Source organism: Triturus cristatus, chromosome 10 (genome assembly GCF_964204655.1).
Source record: "Triturus cristatus chromosome 10, aTriCri1.1, whole genome shotgun sequence".
Lineage (NCBI taxonomy): Eukaryota > Metazoa > Chordata > Amphibia > Caudata > Salamandridae > Triturus > Triturus cristatus.
Genome location: NC_140593.1, coordinates 633,938,125 through 633,954,259, shown reverse-complemented (window position 1 = coordinate 633,954,259; position 16,135 = coordinate 633,938,125). Strand labels below are relative to the sequence as shown.

Genomic DNA, 16,135 nt, shown 5'->3' with positions numbered 1-16,135 from the left:
GTGTGCTTCTGTGCTTACATCACATAAGTCCCTCTCCTTTACATTCCTCAGTGCAATCGTAAGGTTTTTGGGGGCCCCGTGCAAGACGCATTTTCACAGCCCCCTTAATGAACACGTTTTACATTTATTACCTGTTTACTGCATGATACCAAACAATACTAAATTATTTGACAAACTTTCACAGGTTCCTCCAAAACGGTCTAAATAATTTTTACCTGGGGCTTGAAAAATCTTTAAAATGTTGCTGAGTAGAGAGACAACGTCAGAGGTACAGGTTGGCAGAGAGGGAGAGTGATTTAGATTGGGAGAAAGAATAGACCAGTTAGTTATAGTTAACCTGTGGTCCGTGGATCTCTGGGGGTTGGCGACCGCTTAGAAGTTTAAATAATAAGATATTAATAAAGTGTATTTAACTAAAGAAGCAACATGTAAATTTGATATTGGGTTCCGTTAAATTAAGTTGGTATCAATAACTTTATTTCAGTCAACTAACCTTAAAAGTAGTAAGTACATATACATTTATTAGAAGAAGTAATATATACAAATTCATTAACATAAAAAGATAAATAGTTATGAAATATAAAACATAAGAGCGGAGCACCCCAGTCCTCCTGACATCCCAGCTACACTTAAGAGTTTGAGGTTGCTATTCAGTGACCCGTGATAGGAGACTAGTCCAAATTCTGCTTTTCTTCTAATTCCCCTCATGTGACCTAGAAATGTAGTATTGCACAAGAAAACAAGGGTCTTGCATCTGATCTAAGAATACGTAATGCTACACTATGATCTCTGGTCCCTAGCTGTTTGCATATAGGAGTAAGGCATTTACTTTTTTTTTTTTTTTTTTTTGAAACCGTTTATTACAAGACTCAAAAATATCCAAATATGGGCCTACAACCTTCCGGCCGGCCGCTAGCAGTGAAAGGAGCATACGATATACATTTATAAAACACATGGTGCTGCGGCCGAGCATGCACAGGAGGTAACATCGTTGCGAGCCACACTGTCCAGACCACACTATACGGTTCCATTTTAAACTTAAAGAACAACAAATACAAACAAACCCACAAGGCAATCCTCAATCGGAAATAGCAACACGTGCTCCCCTGGAGGGGGGATCCTAGCCATCCATAGGAATCTCACGAGGGGGGAGAGATCAGAACTAGGGCTGGGTACACCTAATGCCCAGTTACTGGGGGGATGAGTTGGCTAAGGGGACGGGGCCGGCGACGGATCGGGCAATAACGGTGGAGCACAGATTCCCCCGCGGTAGGCGTTCCAGGGGCCCCACACTTTCACCCATGTCGCAGGCTTACCTCTCGCCACATACACCACCTTTTCCCGAAACATGCACCAATCCATATGTTCCTTCCAGGCCGAGACAGTCGGGGGCCTCTGGGATCCCCACAGCTGGGCAATATCACGCTTGGCAACCATATACCCCAGAGTCGCCCACCACGTCTGCGGCACCGAGTAATCGGTAGGCTCCCACACATTCAACAGGCATCTCCTCGCTTCGGGCAACAGCGCCACATGCGTGACCACTCGCAGCACCTCATGCACACCACGCCAGAACCCCGCCACCTCCGGGCACTCCCACAAGATATGCAGAAAAGTTCCCAGCGCACCACACCCACGCTTACACAAACCGTCCTCAGCGTAGCCCATACGCAGGAGCTTTGGCCCCGTCATGTAGACCCTGTGGAGTATCTTGAGCTGGACGAAGCGAAGGCGAGCCGGTATGGCCACCTCTTTCGGGGAGGCCACCGCGGAGATCCAGTCCTCGTCGTCCAGCTCCAACCCATCGGCCACCCAAGCCTCACGAAGGGCAATCAACAAGTCTGAGCGGTCGTTGATCAGTTTTTTGTAGATCAGTGAGATCGTGCTGTCAGGGACGTGTCCGTCCAGCACTCTATCCTCCAGGGGGGAACACTCCGGGATGGAGGCAACGTCCGAAAAGACGGAGCCCAGCGCATGCCGGACCTGCAAATACCGAAAGTACTCGCTGCCCTGCAACTGAAATTCCGTCTGCAGCATCTCAAACGTTTTAAATCCTCCCCTCGTCCAGAGATCCCCCACTTTGCTAATGCCTATTAAGTCCCACTGCTCAAAGCCCTTCGAGGTCCACAAGGAGCCCAACCGCTCAGACGCATATAGTGGTGACGCCCGGGTCAGACGGTCCTTCCATCCCATAGCTGCATTGGCCGCGTGCCACACGCGCACCATGACACGCGTGGGGCCCGTTAGGCGAGCATCAGGCGCGCTAGAATAGAGCGCTCGATTATGGTCACCACCTGGGAGGAGCATCCTATCCATTTCAAATGCCGGGTTTAAGGCGGGCCCATATAGGCCCTGATTAATCGCGGCTAGCTGGGAGGCCCAATAGTACCGTTTGATATCCGGAAGGGCAATCCCCCCATCATACCATGGGAGCGTCAGCTTCGCCAGGGCAATACGTGGCCTCCCGTCCCAGAGCAGGCGGCGCTGCAAACTCTCCACTTCGCGGAAGTAGCGCGCCGGGACGAGGTCCATAGTGTTCTGCAACGCGTACAGGAAACGCGGCAGCGACATCATTTTAAACAATGCCGCCCGGCCGAGCGGCGAAAGCGGCACCGCCACCAGCGCGCGACATCCTCTTTCAGACGCTGGAGGGGGGAAGCAAGTTCCGATCATACCGAGCCTCCGGGTCCAGAGTAATGAAGACACCCAGGTACCTAAATCCCTGCGGGGCGACCTGGATCGGACAGCCCCGCGGGAGGATAGGAGCCTCCCCAAAGAGAACATACACACACGATTTAGCCCAGTTGATGACCAGACCGGAGTTACGACCGAATGAATGCAAAACATCAACCAGTACTATAAGTGATTTACGTGGGGAAGCTAGGTACAAGAGGATGTCATCAGCGTATAGGGATACGCGGTCCTCATACTCAGGGGTCCAGCGGAGACCACGGATGGAAGGCTCCCACCGCAGCCACTCCGCCAGGGGCTCCAAGGCAAGTGCAAAGAGGAGCGGCGATAAGGGGCAGCCCTGCCGTGTGCCCCGGCCCAGCTCGAACGGAGCTGACACTCTTCCGTTCACCACCACCTGCGCCAATGGGCCCGAATACAGCAATTTGACCCAACTAATGAACACTGGGCCGAATCCAAACTTCGCAAGCATCGCCCAGATATATGGCCACTCAAGCGTGTCAAACGCCATGGTGGCGTCTAAGGACGCCAAAATGGCCGGCTCCCGTATGAACGGGGCACGTGCGAGCACACCGTGCAAACGCCGCAGATTAAGGGCTGTGTTGCGATGGGGAATAAAGCCCGATTGGTCCTGATGAACCAAATCGCCCACCACACCGACCAGCCGATTGGCCAGCACCTTGGCAAGAATCTTGGGCTCCGCATTCAGTAGCGAAATGGGTCGATAGGATGTAACCCGGTCCCGAGGTCTCCCTTCCTTGTGAATGACCACGATTGTAGCCAGACGCTGGTCCAGCGGGAGGGAGCCCATCGAGTGTGCCGCCAGGAACATAGCCCGGAGGTGGGGTGCCAGCGTATCCGGTCGCAACTTGTACAACTCGATAGGGAGACCATTCGGACCCATGGCCTTGCCGGAAGCGACCGAGCGTATGGCGAGGGCGATCTCGTCGGAGGTGGGAGCGGCGTCCAACGACACCCTGTCATCCCCGGAGAGGGATGGCAGCGCGATATCACTGAGCAGGGCACGGGAATCCTCTTCCGAGCAGGGAGACACCGGGGAATACACCCCACGGAAATAATCCGCGAAGCAGGAGACAATTTCTTCTGGCTCAGTTACACACACACCATCCGTTTTCTCAATCAGCGGGACCACACGATTCGCTCTCTTTTTTGTCCAACCACGCTATAAGTTTACCAGCCTTATCACCCACATCATACAGTCGCCCCTGTTGCTCTCTACTGAGGCCCCTGGCCGCCTCCGTGACGAGGGCCCTATAGGCCGCTTGCTTGAGTTGGAGGACATGCAATGCGGCATCCGTCACCCCACCTTCTAAATTACCCTCCAACTCGGCTATTTCAGCCTCCATCCGGGTCACCTCCTCCCGCTCGCGCCTCCGGGTGTGGGAAATAAGGAATAGGGCCTCCCCTCGGAGTACTGTCTTGAAGGCCTCCCATAGCGGTACAGCCGAAGGCACAGACCCCACATTCTCATCAAAATATCGCTGAAGGGATTTAATCAATTCAGCGCGAATGGTGGGGTCGCGCAGGTACCAAGGATTGATTGGGACCACCCTACCCTCACCCCTCGGAAAGACATCAAAGTGCAGTAGGAGCGGGGAGTGGTCCGAAATACCCCGTGGCAAGTGGCGCACCTCTCCCACCCTCCCAACATAGGCCGCCGGGACAAGGACATAGTCTAGTCGTGAGAGACTACCATGGGCTCCCGAGTGAAAAGTGTACTGCAGCTGCGTGGGGTGTTTTAAACGCCAGCAGTCCACTAATCCAAATGTATCCAAGAGGCCGGGTAGCCACGCCTGTACCCGGGGGAGGTCCCTAGGGGGGTGACGATCCAAAGACCCAGATACCACCGCATTAAAATCCCCCCCCACAACTAAAAGCCCCCCCAGAAGGCCAAGGAGAAGGCGCCCAAGGTCCGCAAAGGTGGTCGACTGCAGCCCCGGTGGGATGTATACTGACACAAAGACAACCACTTTGCCCTCCAATCTTCCCACCAAGACCGTGTAGCGTCCCCTGTCATCGTGGAGCACCTCATCAAGCTCCAACGGGAGCGAGTTCTTCACCATGATGCCCACACCCCTTGAGCCGGACGTGAAGCCCGAGTGAGCCACTAGGCGAAAACCACGCCGATTCATGGCGCAGAAGGAGTTACCAATAAGGTGTGTCTCCTGCAGAAAGACTACATCGGGCGAGATTCGCTTCAAAAACTGCAGGACCACACCCCGTTTGATCCTGTCCCCCAGTCCATTCACATTCCAAGACAACAAAGTTAGGTCCCTACCCCCCATCATGTACAGAAGCCATCATTCGTCCCCCGGAGAGCACTTTAGAACTAACACAAAAATACGTTTGCCTTGTGATAAAAACGAACAACACCCCATCCCTACCCACCCACCCCAACAGAACTCCCCCCTCCCTGCACCCCTGCATGAGCCCAAACAGCCCCCCCCCCCCAACGTGCAGTGTGCCTGTCGCCCCATATATAGTTAGACTAACTAAACCCCCTAGAGGAGGAGGGAGAACCCCCAATAGACCCAACACAACCCCCATAGGAGGGGAACTTACAAAAACTGACGCAGAATCAGAAGTGGCAACATTTTCGTCCAGAGTGAGGCCCAATATTAGATCCTCAGTCCCGATCCAGCGTGCCGTCTCCCCCCGCCGCCCCCCCCCCCCCGCCCCCCCGATCACGATCCCCGGGCAGAGTATCCAGCCAGTCCCCGGCCGCTTCGGGACGATCGAAGAATTGAGTGCGACCATCCACCTCCACACGCAGCTTGGCCGGGAAAAGCATGGCGTATTTGAGGTTTAGGTCCCGAAGACGGCGTTTGACGCCTAGGAAGCTCAGTCTTTGCTTCTGGACCGCTGGGGTGAAATCAGGATAAAAATTAACCTCCATATTGTCAAGCTTGACCGGTCCATGCAGTCTGGAGGCTTGCAGGATAGCGTCTCTATCCCGAAAATTGAAAATCCGGGCGATGAGAGGTCTCGGAGGGGCTCCGACCTTCGGCCTTCCCGCGGGAACCCTGTGGGCCCTCTCCACAGCGAAGAATTTGCTCAGCCCCCGTGGCTGGAGATGGGTAGCAATCAGGTCCTCCACAAAGAGATCCGCCGCCGCCTCCTCGCGTCCCTCGGGCACCCCAATAATGCGGACGTTGTTCCTCCGTGCCCGACTCTCGGAGTCCTCCAGACGTCGATCCATAAGCGCACTCGCCTGACTAAGCCGGCGCACCTCTGTTTGCAAGGCCGCCACATCTGTCGTTAGGCCCGATGCGGTGTGGGCCAAAGAATCTACTCGGTCGTTGGTTTTGGAAAGATCGGCCCTCACCAGGCCAACATCCACAAGGACCGAGTCAATCTTCTGCGCCAGTGTATCAAACCGCTGGCCCACCGAGGCCTTCATCTCGGCAATGGCGCCCATGACATCTCGCAGAGTCAGATCTGCGGGCAGGTCTGGGGCATCAGGAGGGCTCTCAGGGGACTTGCGCGGTCCATCGGGAGATCCCTTCTGGAGGGTATAGCGGTCCATACTGTTGGCCTGATGGACGGCGCCACGCCGGGTCGATTTGGTCTTTGCCCGGTCTCCATCTTGTTTCGTGGCCATGGCCACCAGTCTCCCAGTCGCACCAGCCACGTCGTGTAGGGCAGGAAAGTAGGGCCACGAGCTCCGGGGGGGCCCCCTCAGAGCAGCGGGGTGGATCACAGCCGGCAGGCAGGCAGAATCTCCCAGCAAGGCCACACCACACCAACACCAATGGCTCCGCGACCCAACCTCGCAGAAACGACAAGGTGGTGCGAAAGCGAAAGCGAAAGTGCGGGGTACGCGAGTCGCCAGGCCCTGCCCGCCGCTGTTGTTCACTTTGTCACTGGATCACCCCACAGCGCAAATCCGGGGTCCGGCGAGGGGAAGGCCGCAAACCTCAATCGGTGCTCACTCCGGTGTTCGAGGTCCGATTCGGAAGCGGAAAACGGGTGCCACTTCAGCTCGGGTTCACCAACATAGTCCCCTCATCCAGGACAGGATAATTTCAGGATAATCGTAGGAGGTTGCGGAGGTCCTCGGGAGCCTCGCACCTACGCGGCCATCTTGGTTGCGCCGCATTTACTTTTTTAAACAGAGTATGCTGGGCAGCCAAAGAAGACGTGGCCTACAGTTTTGTTTGGGGCAAAACAGGAAGAATAACCCTTATTATTAGAGGCATTCTGTTGCCACGAGCTCCTGAATGCATTCACGGAGATTGTGCCATAGTTGAATTGAATATATAGCTTTCTGTCTACAGGCACTTGGATCAGATCAAGGAAGCCCTCCAGGGAATGCATCATTTTAAAATCTAAAAATTCCCCTGTTAATCTACCTAGCTTAGTATTTCTGATCTCATTCCCCCTTACCCAATCCCAGTACATGGGTTTTAGATGATTTTTTGTGAGGGGATCTGTTAGAAATGGGGGTCTCTAGTTGGCAGAGGTAGGTACCTTTGTCCAAATAGGGACCCTTGCTTCTAGTCGGGGTAAGGGGGATACACTCCTAAAATAACCCCTGCTCATCCTCTTGGCAGCTTGGCCCAAGCAGACAGGCTTATCTCAGAGGCAGTATGTAAAGCATTTGTGAACACATACAGTAACACAGTGAAAACACTACAAATGGACACCACACCAGTTTTGAAAAATAAGTAATCTTTATCTAAACCAAAACAAGACCAAACAACAAAAATCCACAATACAATATTAAAAATAAGGCTTTCACATGATAGAAATAGTTCAGTTCAATGCAAGTTTTAAATGCAACACTTTTCTCACAAAGTACCTGGGATGCGTCACGCAAAGCAAACAAAATGGCCACAGGAAAGGTGATGCGTCGATTCCTTACATGCAGGGAAGGTGAGGCGTCGGTCCCTTGCTTCGGGGGAGGCGATTCGTCGGTTCCTTACTGCAGCGCAGGGGAGGTGATGCGTCGGTTCCTTACTGGAGAAGAGATGATGCGTCGTTATCTTACTGCGTGGGGAGATGATGCATCTGTTTCTTACTGCGTCCCCCAACGACGCAACAGTCTTGGCGCCGCGATGCGTCTATCCGGTACGATGCGTTACTTCGGTCAGCTGCACAGCAGGCTTGCGTCTGGATCCGTGCGGGGATCTCGAACTTTGGAGATTGTACCCAATGCGTCATGCGCCGATTTCGCAAGCCACGGCAGGCGATGCGACGGTCTTTTCGCCGATGTGTCTTCTACAAGGGTGCGTCCGTCTTCCATCTCCCAGCGACAAACAGTCTCTAGAGGCCCTAAACAGCAGCAGGCACCTCTTTGCAGGTTGGAATTCACAGCAAGAAAATTCAGGGGAGCTGGTGGTGAAGTCTTTGTGGCCCTGAGACTTCAGAACAGGAGGCAAGCTCAGTTTCATGCCCTTGGAGATCTTTTCTTCAAGTAGGTGACAAAGTAAACAGCAAAGTCCCTTTCTCCTTTCCTTGGCAGCAAGCAGTCACTGCAGGCCGACCCCAGTCAGCAACCAGCACAGGGGCAGTATTCCTCCCCAGCTTATCCAGCTCTTCTCCTTGGCAAAGGTTCCTCTTGATTTCTCAGAAGTGATCTAAATGTCTGCAATCTGGACCCCTCTTTTTATACCCAAAAATCCTTTGTTCCCTGAAGGCAGAGAGTGTCTGTACCCAGCCAAAACCAGTTCTGTGGGGCACTTTGCAAGTGCACAACAACCTCCATTGTCAGTGTGAGCCCTGGCTCCAGACACACCACAGGGGGGCGGAGCCGTCATTGTGAAAGGCAGGCACAGCCCTATTCAGGTGAAGGTGCTACTCCTCCCACCACTCCAAATGCAGACCAGGTCTATTCAGCCCAGCCCTATCAGACTTCTGGATCCGCTGCCCTTCTCCAGCCCCTGTCAGCCAAAAGCCAGACATGCAATACACAAACCTAGCAGAGGCACACTGGATGGTTAGGCAAGAAAATACCTACTTTCTAAAAGTGGTATTTTCAAACACAATGCAAAAATCACCCTCGCTAAAAGAGGCACTTTATCATTCTGAGTTCAGGCATACTAAACTTTATTTATCGATCTTGTTTCCAGGGTCAGTTATGTTCATAAGATATTATAAACAAACTCCCCATTCTCTCCTGTGGGAACAGTTAGCCTTGCAATAGTGAAAAGACGAAAATGGCAGTATATCACTATCAGAACATGCCACACACATCAGTGCCTGCCCTACCTTTCACATACAATGCACCCTACCCACAGGGGTACCTTGGACCTACCTTAGGGGTGACTAACATGTAGAAAAGGGAAGGTTCAGGGACTGGCAAGTGTGTGTACTTGCCAAGTCGACGTGGCAGTCCTAGACTGCACACAGGCTCTGCTATGGCAGGCCTGACTCACATTTTACTAGCTGCTTCTGTGGGTGGCATAATCGGTGCTGCAAGCCCACCATCAGCATTTGATTTACAGGCCCTGGGCGCACACAGTGCACTGTACTAGGGTCTGACAAGTAAATCAAATAAGCCAATCATGGAATCACTAATCCAGAACAATACTTTACAAGGGGAGCACTTGCACTTTCCCACTGAACAGCAGTGGCAAAGTGCCCAAAGCATCTAGACCAGCGAAAATGGAGTCCAACACACAGCAAAACACAAGAGGTAAAGGCAGAAAAATGGAAGGGAGACCCACGCCATTGGTTCCAGGTCTAACAAGATCCAAACCCAAGCAGCTGTTACAACCCCCCTTTATCTCAATATTGTCAAGTAGAGTGTTAATATTCCTTATCCAGCCTATATTTCTGGATTTGTCTAAGGTGCAGTCTTCTTCAAAAGCAGTCACATACGAGGACAATTCGGGGGTTGATACCAATCTCCCAAAAAAGAAGAGGACATAATTTTGCAAGATCTTTTAGTGATTTAACCCCCATATCTAATTCAAGGGGGAGTAGGGGGTGCTCAGTGGAAGGGAGACTAGGTTGCTAAGGAACATATGCTCAGTTATTGTGAATTTGTGCACTCTCTCAAAGCCCTACAACTCAGCCCCATAAAGTACACTGCTTACTGCCTTATTTTTGGAGGTCTATATAGCCAGGGCAAAATGGTTCGGTGTTTGGCAAAGAGTGTTCCTTCTTCAAAGCTCCCACTATCTGTTTAAACTTTAAGCTGGTCTTGAATAAATGTTGTTCCCAAGTCATACCCTCAGCCAGAATTACATCCAGATATTCAAAGCTGCATACTCGCTCTAAAGGAATGTTATCTAAGTTTAAACATCCTTTTAAAAGATTTATTCGGGATCAGCATCATGAATTTTGTCTTATTAGTGTTGATTTCAAGTTCCCTTTCATCGCAGAAAGCCTTGAACTGGTTTAATAATATCCGAAGCCCCATGGGAGTTTTAGAGATAAAAAGCGTATCATCTGCAAAAAAGTGCGTAGCAGTCTCCCTACTCCCTAGTGTGGGGGCATCAGGTGGAATTCTATCTAGGAAGTACACTACTTGATTGAAAGGGGAAAACAACGTAGGGGCCAGAATATAACTTTGCCAGGCCCCCCCTCCGTTGACAATAATGGGGTCAGTGACTTGAACCTGGTTCCCCCAACGGACCCTGGCAAAGTTGTCGTCATGAAGTCAAACAACCAATGCCAAGATCTCCTTTGGCATCCCCATATCTCTCAATACCAGCCAGAGCTTTCCACGCGGCTCAAGATCGAATGCTGACTTCAAGTCTATGAAGGCAGCGTACCGGCTCCCTTTACCCAATAACACCACCTTCCAGTATAGGAGAATAAATCTAAAAACATGATCAATTGTTCCAGCTTTTTGTCGAAATCCAGCATGGAAGGGCGACAATGTTATTCTCAGACATCCAGTCCTGGATTCTCGCTAGGAGGGTACGGCTAAATACCTTCTGGATACAGTCTATCAAACTAATAGGCCTGTAGTTAGTCGGGTTATCTCTATCTCCTTTTTTTAAAACTGGAATAACCTCAGCTTCCATCCATGAGTGTGGAATGTGGGCACCCCCTGCAATAGCATTAAAAAGCTCCATCATATAATTTGACCAATTACTTTTGTCATACCGAAACAAGTCTCTGGGAATTCCATCCGGTCCCGGGGCCTTAGCAGGTATGATGGATTCAATTGAAATTTCAATTTGTGCCTTGGTGAAGTAGTCCCTCACTGGAACGATAGTCTCAAGGAGCACCAGGATCCATACAGTTCAGTTGTACAGTACAATCAAATTTTTCAAATGCGTGAAATTCCAGCAAATTATGAAGACGGGAGTCTCAAAGTTCATGTATTCATTTTTTTTCATTTATTTTCACTAAAGGGTGCATGTTTGCATCAGCCCAGCCAACGCGTTTTGTCCTATGCAAACTTCATCAGGGTTGGTATTTCAGTTTATGCAAAATCAATGGAGCGATCCTCCTTGAAACGTATCAATCATGTGCGCTGGGAATCCCCCGTAGCGTCTTGCAGATAAAAGGAAATCAATGCCTAGAATATCATATTTGAATATTCAATATTTCTCCTCCAATATCGGTAAGACAGTCCTCTTAGAGGAGTGTGCCCAGAATACACGATGGGAAAATCCCTGTAGCTGCAGAAAAGTAGATAGGATACTAGCTTAGAGATCCATTTCTGCTAAATAGCTGCACTGTTTCCTTGCGGTTTGCCTAGCCGCAACTCGTCCCTCACTGGGTTTAGGGGTACATCTAAGAGGGGCATCACTTCACTATAGTTAGTAGTGGAGGAGTACAGGGCTCCAAAGTGCTTCTGCCAATCTCCCGCTGTATTGTTGTTAGATAGCGCCGATTGACTGCCCAGGTTACCCCTCCCTACTAGGTTCCAACATTTCCTGGAATCTTTCAAGGAGCAGGCCTCGCCCATTTGTTTCCACCTTTCCTCATCCCAGTTCCTCTTGGCAGATTTTATAGCTAATTTGTATGACCTCTGAAGCCCTCACCCTAGTGATATATCTTTAATTTTAATAGCTCTGACCAATTGGTGTTTTAAAAGTCTGCACTCGCATGTGAACCAGGAGTTCAACTTACTTACCTCTCCATCACTATAATTTTTATGTTTGTGGTTAGAATGAAAGTAAGCAGTAAGCTGAGTGAAAAATTGTACATGCAGCCTATTAGTGTCTTCCTCATTTCCCGTAGTCTCAGCACATGATTTGACCTTTATCACCATAGCTAGTAAAGCATGTTTAATTTCATTACGTTTTGTTTCGTCTCCCAGAATCATGGGCCATTTGAGGCAGCGTCTATCATTTGTAAGTAATACCTCTTTTGTAATCGGGTTACTCCTAGGGATCCAATCTTTCCCTTCCCAACGTGAAACTAGATCTAGACTAAGTAGGTTGTGGCCACTATCACTATTATTAATTACAGTCATGTCAACTAGTCCGGGCCACAATCTGAGATCTATTCAAATCTAGCCAATACGACTAGCTCCTGTTGGACCAATAAAGATCAGTTGTCTTTATCAGAAACGGTGCTGCCATTGACATCCCTCAATCTATGTTCGATGGGCAAAGCATTTAATTGCAACGCTGGTTGAGACCATTTCTTGATTGGGGGCAAATCAAGAGAAGGGACATGCCAAGATTTATTCTCCTCGTTTGTTCCCAGAATGTCAGCCTCGTCCAGAGGTTGAAGGGTTACATTGAAATCACCCCCGATGATCAGGGGATTGAGAGACTGCCTATTATTTAAGAGCGTGTCTAAAATCGGCATAGTGGAAGATTTACCTCCCCCTCTGGTACCTCTGGCATAAACGTTGTAGATATCTACAATGTAGCCAGAGCTGCCTTCCAGTCTACCTGCCTGAATGTCATGGCTGTTCGTGGCTAACTCCTTGATTTTACAGTTAAGTGTAATGCTGATCCAAAGCAACATTCCACCTGACGAGCGGCCCTTATTAGATGTTAATGCAGGCAACTGGAACGACACATAACCTGGCATAAATATTGCCGCTAAACTCCATGTTTCCTGCAAGATATATATCATGGGATTGGACCAATTGTACCCAATGTGGTAGGCACCATTTACTTTTAATTCAGGCCCCATTCTATGAGATTAGCTTAACAGGTGATAGCAAATGGGCAACTGATGCAAACAGTGGGAAATGGTATCCTGGCCCCTTGTCTCTCGGGCAGGTACTGTGCAAACAAATTAAGTTCGTACTCTCCTGGCTATAGGTTAAATCTTCATAGGTAATTAGCGCAGGTGACTTTGGAACAGCCTTGTGGATTAAGGGTGGCAATAGCTCCCTATTTATTGTTAGGTTTATATTCATGGGGAAAGAAGTAGCACTTATTTCAGTGGGCGAGTGCATAACTAGAAGGCAGTCCATCAACTTCCGCAAGGGGAGATGGTGAAAGTGGACTTTCATCCTGAGAATTAGGGTAGTGCACGGAGGTCGGGAATATCAACTGCCTCTTAAATTGGATGTGTAACTTGGCTGGGGGGAGGGTCCTAACTTCCAGAGCAATGAGATGATGTACTAGACTCTCATCAGCAAATGTCAACTCTATAGCATCTGTAGAATTATTAGCTAAGAGACATCTCTTTGCATGTAGAATATCCTGCCTAATCATGGATCGGCACCCTCTAACATGCCTAGTCCAATTAATAGATTTGTTATTTAAGGGACACCTCATTCTCCTATCTTACCGGATGGGTGCATTTAGGAACATTGACTTTATAAATTTATGATTCCGAGCACCTGGGGGAATAAAAGGTTGTTCCCAGTGATGTGGTATTTTACACCTCCGTGTTTCTCTAGGCGGGAATGCAGGTATCTGCGTAATTGCTCATGTACTGGTGAGCCAAATCCGCCTCCCACGACAACTACAAGCCTACCTACTATGCGGCTACTGGGGTCAAGATTTGTATTTTACGCTTAGGGGCGTCAAGTGTAACTATATGTGGCTGCAGTGGCGACTGCATCCCACTAGCAGCTTCCTTCCTAAAACCGGGTTCAATATTTTGACTGATTGATTTCCCAAATCAGTTTAATAACCTATGGATGAGTCCAGTTCGTGTTCCAATTGTTGATTTCAAGGTACAAATCTCCTTATGTAAGAAAGATACAGAGCTGATAACTATTATTACTGCATGAAAGCTCCATGGCAGGTGGTAGTAAATCAATAGATGCACTTTGTGAATCATCTACGGGAGTTACAGGGGCTTCCCGGGATGAGTGACATTTCGAGTATTCGTCCTTCTAAACATACTGGGATGCGCCCCTAAACATACTGGGATGCGCCCTTCAATGGAAGCACATGCATGGACTGTATTCTCCTCAGATTTAGGCTTAGACTTGGGCACAACGTCAGTAGCAGACTGAATCAGTAGACCCTCGCACTCAGACAATAGATTGTCGATGTGGTCAAGAACACAACTCCCCTCGGCAAGGGTCTGCATCTTCTTGGATTTCGTCGCTTCTTTGTGCAATGCACCAGTCCCAGCTACCCGCTCCACGACCTTCCTTTTCGGCATAGAGCCTTAGAGCCTCCAACCACACTTAGGAGGAGGAAAAAGAGAAAGGGGGTTACAAACTACCAATCAAAGCACCCAAAAAAGAGAGGTGCAAATGAGCCCCTGGTTGGACTTCAACAAAGAGAATGCCTTAGAAAAGGCTCTGGTATATAGAGCTCATAAGGGATGAAATAAATCAAGCACCACTAGTAGATTTATAGGTGCAATTTCTTTATTTGTGTATTTTATGGGAATGCCGTATTTTTTTTTTTAAAGTTCCCCCTACTTCTACTGGGTTCTGGAGTGCATCCTTCTGATAGAAAATTGTAAAAACAAATTTTGAAAATTGCTCTAGGTGTAGTCTGCGTAATACTAAAAATATATCTTCTGAAGGCACTTGTTTTTATCTAGAACACTGAATCATTTTGCCCATTTTGTGGAGGCCTATTTTATACTGTGTGTACTACAATGTTAAAGTAACACCTTTCCTAGTGCTTTCAGTCGCGGGTTGGGACCTTGTAAGACTAAATGCATGTGTCACAAGTCGACACTGCTCGAACCATGATTCGGTTCTATGACTGTCTGTTTACAAACACAGAACTCTACTACATTGCACACATCAGACCTAAAAGAGTGAATTTTCTATCTACTACTTTAATGTTTCCATTAATATTTTAAATTTGCAAGGCCAAGAAAGCAGTTGCAGGATATTTTGTTCTCTTTAGCTACGTCTTTGACCCTGCCCTCTTTCATTGACCCCACTTCCATTGTACTCAGTATCACAGTTGCCATACTTTACCTACTTTTGCATCACACTTTTTTTCAGAGCCTCAAGTTTTCCTCTGCATTGATGTGTGCATCCAGCTATGTGCACATCCATTTCTCTCTGCATATCTTTACATCTGTCCCTCAGCATCGGTCTGTCTTCCTCTGAACATCTGTAACTCACTTTGTGTCTATCATTCCCTTAGCTATCTGTGTGTCTTTATATCCCTCTGCATCTGCCACTTTGCATCATCTTCCCCAACTCTGCACTATGAGAAGTTGGCCTGGTATATGCTGTCCACTAGTTATAGTGGGCACTTTGTATCAGTCCAAACAACCCTTATTGATGAAATTGGTTTAAGACAACCTTTATTGAAAGCTATCCTAGTGGTAGCTATGGAGAGCAGCCTTCAGGCTAAGTCTTGAAAGAGTGTAAAGCAGCTTGGTTTACCAGATTATAACCTCTTGAATAACTAAATGAAAGGAAAACAACACAAGGTATATGTGTGTGTGTATATATATATATGTGTGTGTGTGTATATATATATATATGTGTGTGTGTGTATATATATGTATTTATTTCTAAACACTCACCTAACCTATTTATGAAATTAGAGAGCAAGGCACAGAATAACACAGTTATTAAACGACAGAAAATAGCACAATATACAATGGGCCCCAGGGGGAGACCACACCATATATTAAGAAAGTGGTATAAGAACCACGACTTGGCTAGACACAGTGCCTAGAGCACATAGAATCGCTGGAACCCCAAGGAACCACCCAAGGCAGTGACACAGGAGACCCACGGAGGGCGTGTTCTGTGGTTTCTTCTTTCTTTAGCCCAGCAGGGCTCTGCTCTGGGCATTATCAAGGACTATCTTTTGGCGATCTCTGAGTTCCTTCGGCTTCCAGATCAGCCTTCCCTTTTCAAATCCCGGTTGTAAATCGTTTCTTGAAATGCATTACTCATCTTTTTCCTCCGATTCCTTTTGTTATGCCTCAGTGGAACTTGAACCTGGTTTTAACTTATTTAATGTGCGCTCCCTTTGAGCCGCTTCACAGCTGTCCATTGAGGCTCTTGACTCTCAAAATTGCATTCCTAGTGGCCATCACCTCTGCCAGACGAGTGAGTGAGCTCCAGGCGCTTTCTTCTAAGCCTTCTTTTCTCTCTGTGCATCCAGACAAAGTT

At 48.8% G+C, this 16,135-nt stretch overlaps 1 protein-coding gene across 2 annotated transcripts in view; it reads left to right on the top strand.

The window, feature by feature from the left end:
- Window positions 1–16,135, top strand: part of GTF3C1 (general transcription factor IIIC subunit 1) — a 1,956,011-nt gene that overhangs the window by 524,226 nt on the left and 1,415,650 nt on the right. The window lies entirely within an intron of this gene.